This window comes from Schistocerca americana, chromosome 4 (assembly GCF_021461395.2).
Source record: "Schistocerca americana isolate TAMUIC-IGC-003095 chromosome 4, iqSchAmer2.1, whole genome shotgun sequence".
Lineage (NCBI taxonomy): Eukaryota > Metazoa > Arthropoda > Insecta > Orthoptera > Acrididae > Schistocerca > Schistocerca americana.
The window spans coordinates 788,377,170-788,395,224 of NC_060122.1; positions in this window are offsets into that span (position 1 = coordinate 788,377,170).

The following is an 18,055-nucleotide window of genomic DNA, read 5'->3' on the forward strand; positions in this document are numbered from 1 at the left end:
GTATGTAGCCATTTTTGATACGCCTTTTTTTTTACTTTTACAGGCTGCCTTGACTGTGTCATTACACCAAGATGTTTGCTTCATCCTACCTTTACACACTACTGTTCCAAGACTTTCTTTAGCCACTTCTAGTACTGTGTCCCTGTACCTTGTCAATTCCTTTCCCAGTGACTGTAGTTGACTACATTCAACTAACTGGTACCTTTCTGAGATCACTGTTATGTACTTGTGCCTGATTTCCTTATCATGAAGTTTCTCCACTCTTATCCTCCTACATATGGACCTGACCTCCTGCACTTTCAGCCTCACAATACCAATTTTACTGCAGATTAAACAGTGAGCAGTGTCATCAAAGAAGCCCCTGAATACACGTGTCCCCCTCACAGCCTTCCTGCATTCCTGATCTGTTATTATATATTCAATGACAGATCTGGTTCCCCAGCCTTCCCAAGTCTACCGGTGAATGTTCTTATGTTTAAAAACGGAATTTGTTATTGCTAAGCCCATACTGGCACAGAAATCCAAGAGTTGTTTCTCGTTCCTGTTGGCCTCCATACCCTCTCTAAATTTACTCATAACTTTTTCATACCCTTCTGTTCGATTTCCAATCCTGACATTAAAATCACCCATGAGCAGAACAGTGTCCTTGTCCTTTACTCTAACAACTACATCACTGAGCGCGTAATAAAAACTATCCATCTTATCTTGATCTGTCCCTTCACAATGCGAATATACTGACACAATCCTAATTTTCTTGCTAGACACTGTCAAATCTATCCACATCAGCCGTTCGTTTACATGCCTTATTGCAACTACGCTGGGTTTCATTTCTTTCCTGATGTAAAGCCCTACACCCCATTGTGCTATTCCTGCTTTGACTCCTGACAGGTAGACCTTGTATTCTCCCACTTCCTCTTCTTTCTCACCACTTACCCGAATGTCACTAACAGCTAAAACATCCAGCCCCATCTTACTTGCAGCCTCTGCCAGCTCTACCTTCTTCCCAGAGTAGCCCCCATTGATATTTACCATTCGTTTGCCGAGTCGAATCTTAGGAGTCCCTGGTTTGCAATTAGAGGTGGGACTCCGTCACCTCCAAAGGGCCGAGGCATTTTACTCTGATTGTTGCCAGTATCATATTTAAAGTACCAGGAAAGCAGGTTGCTAGCCTTATTTTCCCCAGGTCCCATTGAGTCTTACCCCTAACGGTTGAGGGACTAAACGATGGATTTGGTAGTCTTTGCCGTCTGAGCACAAAGGTGACCACGACTCAGAATATGTCCGAGATGCCCAGCCTTATTCCAAAGTAACTGGTATCCCGACTGTCAGGACCACTTACTTGGTCACTCATACGTTGCCCGTGGTTCATGAAATAGGACATGACAACAAGAACCCACACCCTGAACCACCATGTACGGTGGTAACTGAAGTTAATTGTACATTGTACCACTTTAATGAATCCAATCAGTAATACAAAGGGTATTTCACGGCAAAGTGCCGATGCTTTCCGAACTAAAGTGATTTATATAATTTTATGTTGTTTGCTTTACAAATATATTGCATGCTTTTGATTTTCACAACTTTGGTATCGCGAAAATGTGTGTTCTTAGTTAGCGAATTCATGACGAGCTTTGATGAGTTACGTTTATTGTAAAACAGTGATTTGTCTTGAGTATTTGTTTCACTGAATCTGATGGCTACAAACATTACAATGAGTAAAGTAACTAAGTATATTTCACGTGACGTATTAATGCTAACTATAATAGATTTTTATAAATTGCAAGTAAATTCAATGCATCATTAATCAGTTTAATACTGTTCTCGTTAAACGTCGCTTTAGAATCAAAGTCGCACGTGTGCAATTCTGGTCCGCTACTGTCTTTCTTTACAATCATAATTATTACGTATCTTCAGTGACAATACAGTCAATATCAAATATTTGGAGACGCCACCACTTGAGTTGTGGTGGGGTTACTGATGTAAGGGAGGTATCGATCGATAGCCGTGTACGTGCCATTTTCAGCATGCGCAAGGGCTTGGTTAAGCAAGCATAGTGCAATTGTTGTGGAGGAGTATACTAATACTGGTGGTCCTGTCATTACTATTCAGGAACATTTGGATTCGTTTCGAACTTGGCTGACATGATTCTGTTTGTGATAAAAAACTATTCGAGTTTGAATATCAAACTTTACAGCATCAGGTACTCCACACGAAAAGAAAATCTGTTGGCCAAGCTCGGACCGTAAAAACACCTAAGATGTCATGCGTGTGGGAGCGTCGGTCCAGCAATCTCCAGAGTGTTCAGCACTTAAACATGCAGCTGCCATCGGACTGTGTGGACCCTACAAAATGATGGTTACGTAAGAACGAAATGAGATAGATCGTAAAACACGCAAAGATATGTTTGAAGAAACTCTTCAGAACATTGTCCCAGGCACTGTTCTGATTTCTTTTGATGAGACCCACTCCTATTTACCTGATATATAACGTTGTGATTATTTTTTCTTTGTGTAAAGACATTTAAAAGGCTCAAGTGAGCAAACATCGCACCACAATCCAGCAAGGACGTCATCAGGAAAGTGGCTGCCATTCCACCTGAAATAACACGAGTACCTATGGTCACCTTCAGGAAACGACTTTGTCAGCGTGTCAGAAATGGAGGACTCTATTTATCGGGTATAAATTTTAAAGCGGAATAATTTAAAGTGGCGTAGTGATTGTTCTTCACAAATAGAAGTATTTCCACTGTATTTTTGTTTGTTTGCAGCTACCTTTTTAAATATAGAAGGTATCTTCCCGGATCCTGTATTTATGTGAAGTTTGATGCAAACGCATGCCAGCTCATTGTGTCCCTGTTCGGCCTGGTGGCCTGACGGTAAAGCCAACGCATGAAAACCGGAAGGGCGCGGAATATTTCAGTATACCTTTACCCCGGCCTTCAGCACTCATTAATGTGGAGATTCGCCATGATTGACACTATATAAGGATTCTACGTCTATTTGTAGACTCCCAGTCTCCTCGTAGAAATCCTGGGGTAGATAGAGACACATAAGTCGCGAAAACAGCGTCTAATTTAGAATTACAAAAGGCCGTTGAGCCACATGCAGTCTTCAGTATTTCAGTTTCACGACACGTCTGGAAATGAATGAATTAAACGACCGTTGTTGAAAAACCATATATGTAATAGATAGTGAACAAGTATTTGAATAATGATGAGAGATTACGTAACACAAACCTCGCTATTGGAACAGATTTAGGTAGAGGTATCAGGATACTCTTATGAAGAACTGAGTTTACGTGCAGAATATCAAATGAGTAGCTCAGATAACTTATGAAAAGGTATTGAAAAAAACTGAGGGAAAAATAAACATGTTGCGAAACTTGACTGAAAGAAGGGATCAGTTCATAGGATGCGTCATGAGACCTTAATGAATTCCTAATTTGGTAATGGAGAGAAATGGGGAAATTCATGACGATATTTTGACAGTAGGCGGATTGTTATGGCTCGGCGACTGAGAACGAGAATCTGGGAAACAGCAAAACTGGTCTTCTGCTGGCGTGTTACTGTGGTAAGTAGCTACACTACTGGCCATTAAAATTGCTACACCAAGAAGAAATGCAGATGATAAACAGGTATTCATTGGACAAATATATTATACTAGAACTGACATGTGATTACATTTCCATGCAATTTGGGTGCATGGATTCTGAGAAATCAGTACCCAGAACCACCACCTCTGGCCGTAATAACGGCCTTGATATGCCTGGGCATTGAGTCAAACAGAGCTTGGATGGTGTGTACAGGTACAGCTGCCCATGCAACTTCAACACGATACCACAGTTCATCAAGAGTAGTGACTGGCGTATTGTGACGAGCCAGTTGCTCGGACACCATTGACCAGACGTTTTCAAATCGTAAGAGATCTGGAGAATGTGCTGGTCAGGGCAGCAGTCTAACATTTTCTGCATCGAGAAAGGCCCGTACAGGACCTGCAAAATGTGGTCGTGCATTATCCTGCTGAAGCGGGTATCGCAGGGATCGAATGAAGGGTAGAGCCACGGGTCGTAACACATCTGAAATGTAACGTCCACTGTTCAAAGTGCCGTCAATGCCAACAAGAGGTGACCGAGACGTGTAACCAATGGCACCCCATACCATCACGTCGGATGATACGCCAGTTTGGCCATGACGAATACACGCTTCCAATGTGCGTTCATCGCGATGTCGCCAAAAACAGATGCGACTAACATGATGTTGTAAACAGAACCTGGATTCATCCGAAAAAGTTACGTTTTGCCATTCGTGCACCCAGGTTAGTCGTTGAGTACAGCATCGCAGGCGCTGCTATCTGTGATGCAGCGTCATGGTTAACCGCAGCCACGGTCTCAGAGCTAATAGTCCCTGCTCCTGCAAACGTCGTCGAACTGCTGGTGCAGATGGTTGTTGTCTTGCAAACGTCCCCATCTGTTGACTCAGGCATCGAAACGTGGCTGCACTATCCGTTACAGCCATGCGGATAAGATGCCTGTCATCTCGACTGCTAGTGATACGAGGCCGTTGGGATCCAGCACGGCGTTCCGTATTACCCTCCTGAACCCAGCGAAAACATATTCGGCTAACAGTCATTGGATCTCGACCAACGCGAGCAGCAATGTCGCTGTACGATAAACCGCAATCGCGATAGGCTACAATCCGACCTTTATCAAAGTCGGAAACGCATTTCTCCTCGTTACACGAGGCATCACAGCAACGTTTCACCAGGCAACGCCGGTCAACTGCTGTTTGTGTATGAGAAATCGGTTAGAAACTTTCCTCATGTCAGCACGTTGTAGGTGTCGCCACCGGCGCCAACCTTGTGTGAATGCTCTGAAAAGCTAATCATTTGCATATCACAACATATTCTTCCTGTCGGTTAAATTTCGCGTCTGTAGCACGTCATGGTCTTGGTGTAGCAATTTTAATGGCCAGTAGTGTAGATAAAGTGTCTGGACAACGGTAAAACCACAAGTAGGCGACATGGAGTTGGACGTCCACACCTCATCACAGAACGTGAGAGAACGGAAGCTTGTCAGCCTCGGAAAGCAGGGTAGGCAGCAATTTGTGGCACATCTGACGACAGAGTATAGTGTTGGTGTGCGCAAGTATTTCAGAGCGTACCGTTTGGGTACATGGTTGAACAAGGGACTCCACAACGGACGACCCCTTCTGTTCTCATGTTCACAAACGGCATCGTCACATACTACTGTAGTGGACACGGGATCATCAAGTCTCGATTGTCGATCAATCCAAAGGTGTCACCTGGTCGGAGGAATCGCGTTTCTTGTTATACCAGGTCGATAGTCGTCGCCGAATACACTGCCGTCCATTCGAACAGCTGCCCGAAATATTCACCACGTCACGGACGCAGGTCTGAGGGGGCAGTATTATGCTACGGGTCTTCCATTGGACTTGGGGTAATAATAAAGGGCATCACGACCTCTGTGGACTATGTGAATGTTATAATGGACCATTTGCATCCCTTCATGTTTTGTCTTACCTGACGGCGATGGCGCCTTCCAGCTGTGAAACAACCACTGCCAAAAGACAGAATCGTGCTACAGTGACTTCAGAAGCATGAGAGAGAACATAGGTGATGGTTTTTGTCGCCAAATTCGCCCGATATGAACCCAAAGGGGCACTTCTCGAACGTTATCGGACGCCAGCTTCGCAAACACAAACCACCGGACCGTAATATACGTCAGTTGCCTAACCTGTACGCAGGCGTCTGATGTCACATTACCTCCTGAATCATACGAAGGACGTGCTAAATCCATGCCATGCAGAATCACTTTTATAGAGCATTCCATAGGTGGATCAACACTCTGTTAAGAAGGTGGTCATAAGTTTTGGTCTTATCAGTGTTGATTGTACTAATTATGCAGCATGGCATTCACAAAATAACACCCATCACCACCTTGTCTAAAAAGAACGCCCCATCGTACATTATATTACAGAAGCTTTCAAATTTTTGATATGCATAGTGATTGAAAAGTCTTTGAACCGCCTATACATTCTTCAGTTACGTAGACAGGCTGAAATTAGTCGGATTAACTCTTATTAAAACTGTTCTTAGCCCGATGTGTGTTTGAACCCTGCAACATTTCTCAAGGCATGTCACTATGAACCGACTTACCTAGCCAGTTGCACGAGGACTATGGACCATCATGGACTCCGAAGCACAACACAACATTTTTCTTTTTTGTATTAACAAATGCAGGAATCCTAAGGCAATGCAATTCGTACTTCGAGAGAGAGAAGCGAATACACGATGACAGCCACGTTTCAGTACGGGTTCGTTTAGTAATCACGAAAGCGTCACGGAAATGCTCAGTAAACTCCTGTAGGGTCACTAAAATAAACCGTTGAGCGCCACAGGGAGGTTTACCGTTACATTTCGGAGACAGTAGTTCGAAGAGCAGTCAAACTACATATTACGTATAAGATTCCGGAGTCTCGCGGCGATGACACTGAATAAAAATTTCTTCAGTTTACAGCAGCTACAGTTGACTGAAATTAAACGATCACTCCTTGGCCGCTGTCAAGTGGTATGACTAGCAGTGGGTTAATGTTAAGCCCGTATATACACTAGCTACCGGCTGTGACGTCATGGGTGCTGGCCCACAAGATAGTGCGGGTTTGGTTTTAAATTTGCCGCGGCTCAAGTACATCACATTTCCGTGTCACTTCGGACTGAAACGATTGTGCGATTTCCCGGCATCCGTTTGGCAGCTGTTTAATTTCATTTTGCAACCACTATAGCTCAACAGACTACATCAAACTTCATCGAGAACACAAAACCACGCATCCCCGAGATATATACAACATACACAAGCTGCGACACTGTCGCGAGAGAGCAAAGAACCGTATATGTAATAAGTTTCCTTTAATTTACGTCTATGGTCACAAACTTTTTGTTAACAGATTACCGGTTTCGGTCTGTTTTTGTAAAACAGATCTGATGATGGTCATTGTAACATCCACGTGATAAATTTTTGGCTACAGTGCGACGAGAGATGATTATGCCTCTAACAGTTATAAACATTATCTATTCGACGTATGAAAAAACAGTGAACACTTATAAATATTAATTATTTATATAATATTGTATGATATAATTTGACATATCGATGTGTATCATACAAAGACAATGATAATTGTAAACTGCTTTTATGCTCTGCGTTTGTCTACCTTTGTTTTTACCTTTTGTTGGTTGGCTTTTGTAAGTTGCGGACGCATGTCAAACTGAGGTCTGTTAAGAAATTGTAATTATTTGTTAATTATTACTTGAAAATAGAGTTCATTATTATTATAAATATGAGTGATTAATTATTTGTAACTCTAATTCCTCTCTCAGTAAGCATTATCTGTGTTAATTATTTCTTTCCGCTGCAACGAGCGCAGCCATTGATGATAGCGATTTGTATGGCGTGTTTGTCTGTGTTTTCCTTAGAAATAAATCAAATGTTTGCTTGATGAAGTCTAAATAGTGCGCATTACGAAAGTAGATTTTATAGCGTTTAATAACCATTTTAAATATTTACTTATTTGCTCTAACAATAGAAAGTCTCTATCAATTGTCTGCCGCCATCTTAACAATTATCTCAGCAGCAAATTCAAATTTAAATTACGCAACTCTGCAGAATAAATGCCGAAGGTGATACAGATGTGTAAAAATAAATGTGCACCGGTGGTCCGGAACTCATTTTAATGAAAATAATTCGAATCAGATTAGTTCTTAAAAAACAGTGCTCATAGCACGAATGTTATAACAAACTTTTCTAGCTGATGTATGAAGCCGAAATTAATTACGTACGAGTTGCGAAGAATATTGTTTCAGGTAACATACGTCAGTGTTGTGCGCGGCTGATATTCGGTGGTTTAAATGATCATTTTGCTGAAGATAACTGCTTCCATCTTAATCAATAGTTGTATAGAATCTGTTGTATGAACTTTGATTTAGTGACACTTACACAACTTACAGACAACACTTTAACACGGCGCTAACTTGGAGTTCTTTAGTAACTTGATCAAATCTTTAGCCGGGAGAAAAATTATTTAGTAATTACTCAATGTAATAAAATAAGATTATCATTTCCATTTACAAATTAGTTAAATAACAAACCACTGAATAACACAGCGAACGCCACATCATTAGAGACCGAAACCGGTAATCTGCTGAGAAAAAGTTTGTGACCATAGACGTAAATTATAGAAAACTTATATACAACATAGTTTCCCACATTTTGTTAGTTTAAAGCAATTACTGATTTATTCTGAACTAAAACTGTTTCATTTAACGTATATTAACATATATCAGGTGTCTAAATAAAGGCATCAAGTGTCAGTTGACTTTTACACATATTTGTGTTTTGAGTAGCAGGATCAAGCTAGTGACGTTTTCAACAAACTGTGACCACGAGGATATTATCACCACTTTTTAATTCTAAACGTCATAACGTATGAAAATTGGTACACTTCAGATAAAGGTTTAAAAGATTTTCTCTCAAAGTGGAAAGGGATAGAGGCATAGTGGATTGGGACTGCGATGCGTCCGCTTCAACCACGCGATCGCTGGATCAAATGGTTCAAATGGCTCTGAGCACTATGGGACTTAATATCTGAGGTCATCAGTCCCCTGGAACTTAGAACCACTTAAACCTAACTAACCTAAGGACATCACACACATCCATGCCCGAGGCAGGATTCGAACCTGCGACCGTAGCCGCAGCGCGGTTCCGGACTGAAGCACCTAGAACCGCTCGGCCACAGCGGCCGGCTGATCGCTGGACCCCAGGCCACGCTGAGCAGTAGGCCATCACTCTACGAAGAGTGATGGCTTGTTTAATTACACAGTCTCAAAAGTTATTAGTGCGAGGCATTTCGTCAAACGTGGTCTGGTGACCGTTTTGTGAAGCACGCTCAGAGTGGATTTCTCTGGGTAGTGCAGGCGAGAAAACCTCTCATGCTACTTCCTGCACTGTTCTACAGTGCGCAATGTTTGTCCGAAATGAGACTGGCCGCAGTCACAAGGTATCTTGTAGCTCCCAGGTGTTGGGAGACCTACTGCGTCTTCTACTGGTCTCAGTAATTGCCGGACTTTTGTCGGAGTGGTGAAGATCGACTTGATCTCGTATCTTTTCAGCAGATGTCTTATCTTGTCCAACACGGAGCCGCAATAAGGCAAAATAAAGCAATTTTCATTTCCTGCTCCTCGTCGGTGTTGTTATTGTGATTCTTGCTCTGAATCATTTCACTTATTTGATGAACGTTGTAGCCGTTATTTCTGGAAGACCTTGCGACGGTGTCTCAGCTCGTGAGACAAGTTATCGGCGTCTGATATCACTCTTGCACGATGCCCGATGTTTGCGCTTCTGTGCCGGGCGATGGAAGCTCTTGCGATTTTAATTACGTGACGCGGCTGGAAACCCGTGTACATTTTATTCACATGTTACTTGTTTGCAATGCCCCTGTGTGTCCAGCTGGGTGTTGTCATTTACGTAACATGATACTTCGACAGCCTACCTTCCTTTTACCATCAGGCGATACTTCATTCTACAAACAGCTGATTCACTGCCAACTGTTGATTTGGTGGGGAAGCTTCCTCCCGTATATATCTCGAGTAACGACAATGACGAGGAGATTAGAAGAATTAAGGCTAACAGCAAACTGGCAGTCGTTCCTTCCCTCGTAACCTCCACGATAGAAGCATGAAAGGGAACAAAAGACAGTGTTGCCAGAAGTACCTTCCACCACAACAGTACAAAGGTTTCTCAAATATTTGTGTGGACGCGTAACCATCGTAGCAAGTGTAGCGTTCTGTTGTGAGACGCAGCATACTGTATGCACTTTCGCAGCTTAACATTTCTTTTGTTGTATCAGGACTGCTGCTAAGCCCCAGAAACGCAGACAAGGCACTAGAACGTTGTGTATGGTTTATCTGCGATGCAGGTTACTTGTACATCCCCTTTATGGACGATGCCGTCGAGTTATCTGGTGGAATTTCATGCAGCTGAAACAATTAATAGCAGGGACTGGCCAGTGCGGTTTCCATAGCTGAACCGTACACAAATGTCCGAACGAATAAAGAATATTCTCCCGACGATACTCTTGAATAAAACATTCTCAGACTACTTGTCGAGTCAGTTCTGGGTAAAGCGTCAAAATCGACGCGGTAAGAAGTCCGAGAATGTTTTATTAAACGATTTTCTACCGACGAAGGGGATTCATCAAAAGGCCCTGATCTACATCCGCGATTTGCTAACCATTTTTGCCCTGTCGGTATTCCGGGACTTTATCAGAGGCGCAAGCTTAGCGAAAATTATTTTCACATCTTCTTATGATCATGGCAGGACCAACAAAGCCAGATAATTCTCAAACGAATAGGGCTGCACAACGTAGGTGGGCAGCAGGGATCCTTGGCGTAGGGAAGCCGACTCTCCTAGAGGAGACAACCTCGATGAAAACAGGGAAGGACAACGTACAAAAACTGGAGAGGCATACCTGTAGTGAAAGCAACCTTCTAAGGGAGACAACCCCAAAAGGAGTATAGATTTGTTGGGATACCTGAATGTGGTAGCCCCATCTTGGCTACAGGTAGGTATCCTGTAACGGGAGAATCATAATATACGGATAAATTTAAGACAACCTTGGTATAAAACAATAACGAACGACTTGGAGTAGAGGTGTATTCAGATTGGCTACTTGGAATGTCAACAGGCTAAAAGAATAACTAGAAAATGAACTAAATTTACAAAATATTGACGTGGTCATCAAACGGAAACCAACAAGAAATAAAGAGGTTCCACTACAATAAACAGGTACGACATGATCTACAGCGGAGTCCCTCAGAAGGAAAGAGCCTGTGCTGGAGTTGCTCTTCTGTGGAAGAAAAAATCAAACTATACTTCTAAACCTTCATCAACGAACGGATAACTGTGGTTGGAATAAAGATACTAAGAGGTTATCTATCGGTAATTGGAGTATATACCCCAGAGGAGGGACTGGATGATGACTCTGAAGTCTTCTATGATATCTTGCAAACAACCCAATACAAAGTGAACAATATGATTGTATGATAATAGCAGGAGATTTGGATGCAAGGGCGGGTGACGTCCTCGTAGCAGATCTCATTGGAAGGTAAAACTACTAATTAACAATGGACATAGATTGAAGGCGTTCTCATTAAATAATGAGTTAAGAATAATAAACACATTGTTCAGGTATAAAAGTACCCACAAATATACCTGGTCAGCGAGAGAGTCTGCCAAAATTATAGGCTACGTAACTGCAAACAAGAAGACTTGATTCTTAGTGGAAGATACAAGGGTATTCAGAGGCCCAAATTTCTCTTCAGATCATTTCTTGCTAGTCAGAAAAATAAAACTACTTGAAAGATGAAAGATATAATCCAAACACAAACAAAATAATGCTGATGCAACATTTAAAATATGTTCAAGAAGAGAGTATCCGGTCTCTATAACAGAAAAGGTTGGAACCAGAAAGCAGGAATGAAACAATATAAAGGGAGCACAAATTAAAGCAGCAATAGAAGCACTTGGTACAAGAAACAAATTTTTCTTTCGAAAGGCACCTATGATACTGGAATAAATACGTAGTCAAACTGCAGATAAGCAACACACTTGCTTTAAAATGTTGAATTCCACATACGATCAAGATCTGAGACTAGATTATCAAAGGAAATCAGTTTCAGCCAAAGGAAAAGTAAGATTAGTTACAAACCTTAGTTGGGAAAATACATTGCAGGTAGTGAACATGACGTAAGAGGAAGAGAAGATGAAGCATATAAAATAATGAAACGATTAAACAAGAAGATAAGAACACTTTGTAAATAAAAACAATATCTCAATCTAATTGGTTATAATACTATATAACCCACCCCCACCATGAACCAAGGACCTTGCCATGGGCGAGGGTCGGGGACCATGCGAGCCTCATCTATACAGATAGCCGTGCCGTAGGTGCAACCACAACGGAGGGGTATCTGTTGAGAGGCCAGACAAACGTGTGGTTCCTGAAGAGGGGCAGCAGCCTTTTCAGTAGTTGCAGGGGCAACATTATGGATGATTGGCTGATCTGGCCTTGTAACATCAACCAAAGCAGCCTTGATGTGCTGGTTCTGCGAATGGCTGAAAGCAAGGGGAAACTACAGCCGTAATTTTCCCAAGGGCATGCAGCTCTACTCTGTGATTAAATCATGATGACATCCACTTGGGTGAAATATTGCGGAGGTAAATTGGCCCCCCATTCGGATCTCCGGGCGGGCAGTACTCAGGAGAACGTCGTTAACAGAAGAAAGAAAACTGGTGTTCTACGGATCGGAGCGTAGGATGTCAGATGACTTAATCGGGCATGTAGGTTAGAAAATTTAAAAAGGGAAACGGATAGGTTAAAGTTAGATACAATGGGAATTAGTGAATTTCTTTGGCAGAAGAAACAGAACTTCTGCTCAGGTGAATACAGGGTCATAAACACAAAATCAAACAGGGGTAATGCGGGAGTAGGTTTAATAATGAATAAAAAAATTGGGACCCGGATAAGCTACTACCCCAGCACAGCGAACGCATTATCGTAGCCAAAATAGACACGAAGCCCACACCCATAACTGTAGTGCAAGTTTATAAACCAACTAGCTCCGTAGAGGAGTAGATTGAGAAAATTCATGATGAGATAAAAGAAATTATTCAGACAGAGAAGCGAGGCGAAATATAATAGTTGTGGGTTACTAGAATTCGATAGTAGGAAAAGGACGAGAAGTAAAAGCAGAAGATGAATATGGACTGGGGGAAAGGAATGAAAGAAGAAGCCGCCTGGTAGAATTTTGTACGGAGCACAATTTAATCATAGCTGACACTTGGTTTAAGAATCATGAGAGACGGTTGTATACATGGAAGAGACCTGGAGACACCGGAAGGTCTGAGATTGATTATGTAATGGTTAGACAGAGATTTAAGAACCGTATTTTAAATTTTAAGACATTTCAAGGATCAGATGAGGACTCGGACCACAATTCATTGATTATGAACTGTCGATTAAAACTGAAGCAATTCCAAAAAGCAGGAATCTATGGAAATGGGACCTGGATAAAATGAAAGAACCAGAGGTTTTAGAGGGTTTCAGAGCAAATATTTATAGCCCGATTGACAAGAACAGGGGAAAAAATATGGTAGAAGAAGAATGGGTAGGTTTGAGAGATGAAATAGTGACGGCAGCAGAGGATCAATTAGGTAAAAAGACGAGGCCTACTAGAAATCCTTGGGAAGCACAAGAGATATTGAATTTAATCGATGAAAGGAGAAAACATAAAAATACAATAAATGAAGGAGGCGAAAGGGAATACAAATGTCTAAAAAATGATATCGACAGGAAGTGTAAAGTGTCTAAGCATGAGTGGCTAGAGGACAAATGCAAAGATGTAGCAGCATATATCACTGGGGTTAAAATAGAGGCTATCTGTAGGATAGTTAAAGACACCATTGGTGAAAAGAGAACAACCTGTATGAATATCAAGAGCACAGATCGAAAACCAGTCCTAAGAAAAGAAGGGAAAGCAGGAAGGTGCAAGGAGTACATAGAGGGTCTATACAACGAAGATATACTTCAGGGCAAAAGTAAGGAAATTGAAGAGGATGTAGAGGAAGATGAGAAGGGAGACATGATATTGCGTGAAGAATTTGACGAAGTACTGAAAGACTTAAGTCGAAAACAAGGTCCTGGGAGTAGACAACATTCTGTTAGAGCTACTGCTAGCCGTGGTAGAGCCAGCCGTGATAAAACTCTTGATGTTGCGAGCAAGATGTATGAGGTAGGAAGAATATCCTCATACTTGAGAATATAATAATCACAATTCCAAAGAAATTAGGTGCTGACAAGTGTGAACATCATCAGACTATCAGTTTAATAATCTAATACTGACACGAATAAGCAAAATACTGACACGAATTCTTTACTGACGAATTGAAAAACTGGTAGAAGCCGACCTCGGGAAAGATCAGTTTGGATACCAGAGAAATGTAGTAACACTTGAGGGAGATAGCTCTTGACAATGTTGACTGTAATACCTTATTTCAAGGTGGTAGGGGTAAAATACAGGGAGCGAGAGGACATTTACAGTTTGTGCAGAAAGCAGATGGTTCAAATGGCTCTGAGCACTATGGGACTTCAGTCCCCTAGAACTTTGAGCTACTTAAACGTAACTAACCCAAGGACATCACACCCATCCATGCCCGAGGCAGGATTCCAACCTGCGACCGTAGCGGTCGCGCGGTTCCAGACTGTAGAGCCTAGAATCCCTCGGCCACTCCGGCCGGCTTGCAGAAACCAGATGGCAGTTATAAGAGTCGACGGGAGTGAAAGGGAAGCGGTGGTTGAGAAGGAGTTGAAGCCTACCCATGATGTTATTCAGTTTGTATTTTGAGGAAGCAGTAAAGGAAACAAAAGAAAAATTGGGAATAGGAGTTAAAGACCCGGGGGAAGAAATAAAAGCATTGAAGTTTGCCAATGACATTGTAATTCTCTCAGAGTCAGAACACGACTGGGAAGAGAAGCTGAACGTAATGGACAGTATCTTGAATAAGGAATATAAGATGAACATCAACAAAAGCAAAACGAAAATAATGCAATGTAGTCGAATCAAAACAGATGATGCTGAGGGAATTAGATTAGGAAGTGAGACAGTTGAAGTAGTAAATTAATTTTGCTATTTGGGCATCAAAATAACGGATGATGGTCGAAATAGGGAGGATATAAAATGTAGAATGGCAATGGCAAGAAAATCTTTCTAAGGAAGATAATTTTGTTAACATCAAATATAGATTTAAGTGTCACGAAGTCCTTTCTGAAATAATTTTATGGGGTGTAGCCATGTATGTCAGAGGAATATGGACGACAGGCAGTTTGGACAAGAAGAGAATAGCAGCTTTTGAAGTGTGGTACTACAGAAGAATGCTGAAGATTAGGTGGATAGATAATGTAACTAAGGAGGAGGTAATTAATGGAATCGGGGAGAAGAGAATTTTGTGGCACAACCTGACTAAAAGAAGGGATTAGTTGGTAGAAAACATTCTGAGGCATCAAGGAATCGCCAATGTAGTACTGGAGGGAAGGGTATAGGGTAAAAATCGTAGAGGGAGATTAAGAGATAAAATGAGTAAGAAGGTTCCGAGGGATGTAGGTTGCAGTAGTTAGTTGGAGATGAAGACGCTTGCACAGCACAGAGTAGCATGGAGAGCTGCATCAAACGAGTCTTTGGACTGAAGACCACAACAACAACAACAATATAAAACGCTGTGGACAGTTGTGTAATGTACCCAGGTGTGTTTGTCTGAACCAGATATGACTGTAGACTTAATAACGTTGTAGGAACTACACGATGTAGCAGCATCTAGAAAGAATAGGAAGACTCTAGGGCGTAAAAAAATCAATACAGGAGTAATAAAATAAGCACTAAACATTGCAAAAACAAGAATACTCGATTTAATTAATAGCTTCTGGCGAAGTGGATCTGTGCCCTGAAGAGTGGATATAACCTGGATATGTCCAGTTTATAAGAAACGGAAGAGACATGAATGTTAGAACTACAGCGGTATTAGCCTTCTGAATTCACGTTATAAAATGTATGCTACAATTCTGACAAAACGACTATCGCCATCCACTTAAACTGCCCCATCTAATGCCCGACATTATTTTCGAAGAAGCAAATTATGTTCGGACTGTGTCTTCAGCATGGTACAACTAGCATAAAAATATTGTGAATTAAATTTGAACTTTTCTTGCCTTCGTTGACTACGATAGCACGCTTGATAAAGTAAACCCAAAGAAACTGCAGAAAATTTTAAGAAACAGAGGAATTGCACCCCATCTTATAAGAGTTGTACAGGGTTTATTTACGAACAACAAAATATAGCTATAAATAGCGGGTAGCAGACGTAATATGGCTGAAATAAACCAAAGAGTTAGACAAGTGTGTCCGCTCTCACCCACTCTTTTTAACATGTATATTGACGATGTAACGAGACCGTGGTTAGAGACAGTCAAAAATTTTAAAATTAATGATGTAGATGTTAGTACACTACTTTTTGATGACTAACAAGTAATTGCTAATCAGAATAATAATGATTTACAAGAAGCTATCTTTAATTTAAATAGACTAGTTAGAGAATACAATCTGAACGTTTCGATCACAAGAACAAAATCAGTGGCATTTTTAGAACACCAGACCATGCAAGTAAGATTGAAACTGAGAAGCATATCATAAAGTTAATCTATTTAAATATTTATGGTGCAGTATTACATACAGGACAAACAATGAAATACAAAATAAGTTTGACCTATTTAACTATTTCTGTGGAACTATAGGCAAAACGTAGGGAAAGAGTGTCCACAGGGATACTCTACTTACGTTCTATAAGGTTATGGCTATACAAGCAGTGCTCTATGGATCGAAATGTGGACTCTTAAGAAGAGAGATGGAAAGAGAATAGAAGCACGTGAAATGAATTTCCTCACATGTCTGGATATAACTTAATAATAAAAAGAGGAATGATGACATCCAAACTGAACTGAATACGCTAACCATAACTGACACAATAAAACAGTATCAGTTAAGATGAAAAGACCATACTTACCGCATGCCAGATGCAAGAATCACTAAAGCAATAAACCAGAAAAAACCAAGAGGCAGGAAGAGACGGAACGGGCCAAAAGGTCCAGTCGTTGATGTTTAAGCAGACGTCTATCTACTTCAGTTTGCTTTTCTTGGGATCAAGAAAGACACGTTACTTCTTCGTATACTCTAACACATCTTTCAACATACAACAAGAGGTCTCGTATTTGTCTCGAGCTAGTCAACAAAGTGTCCCAGGAAGAATGGTAAGTATTCGCGGATATGAGAAGAGTGATAATTCGAAGCAAAATCGTCTTAAGAGTTATGAATGTGTTTCATAATAGGGAAGACGAACAACTACTCACACTCTTAAGGTATGCATTTTAGAATCCATGTTTATTGGACATTTTTGTCATATTGTGGTCCTTACTAACTCCTCTCAAAATAAGGAAAGCAAAGAGGTTACGGTAGAAGAGATTTGTTTCGCACATTGAAGATGAAGAAATGCTCGTAGCTTTTAAGGTATGCATTTTAGAGCACATGTTTAATAGGCTTAATATGCTTAGAATACCCTTGCTTGGAATAATTGTTCCTGCCATATCTTTGAATACTGACCATTCCTCCTGGAACGCCCTGCATATATGACAACTAACTGAGGACATTAGATTGAGGGGCTACTCTAAGACTGAGGAAATGGAAATGATGGCGCACTGCCTCAAATCAGTGTTAAAGGCTATCAGTCTCCAGACCTCATATTAGTGTCTTCTGCGGATATACATTTGGGAACACGAACTGAAAGGAGTCTATAGCCAATCAGATTTCATATTCTTCCAGCCAACTGCGGAACACCTCATTTTCCATTTTTTTAATGCGATTAATAAATATATTGATCAGTAAAATTTTATTTCGTTTAGATCTATACGCTCTTTTTCATAACAGGCAGTTAAATATGCGGTTTTCCATATTCGATGTCTCTTTTCTCTAAATACGTTTTATTTAGGAATACAAAACGTTAAAGATATGTTCGACTGGTCAGTGTTTGGAATAATTTGACGTTTGTTGAAACCAAACTTGGCACATTCTGGTATGCAAGGTTAAGTGGATTTGCACGTACAAATAGAATCGTCAGACGTGTAATTATAGCTAAATTCCTAATAAAGTAAATACCACTGAATTCAAAATGTATAGGACCTCCTGAAAATCGTTACTCAAGTTAACCAAAGATTATAGTGTAAAGAGATTTTAATGGCTCCGTGGTCGAAACAGGCGATCACGTCATGAGAGGAAACCGAAACGTATTTGAGACAATGGCATTGGAGAAAGGTAATTCACTTCCACAAAACAGTGGATTTTGAAAATGCGCGTGGTGTAATATTTTATTGGTGTTTTGCCAC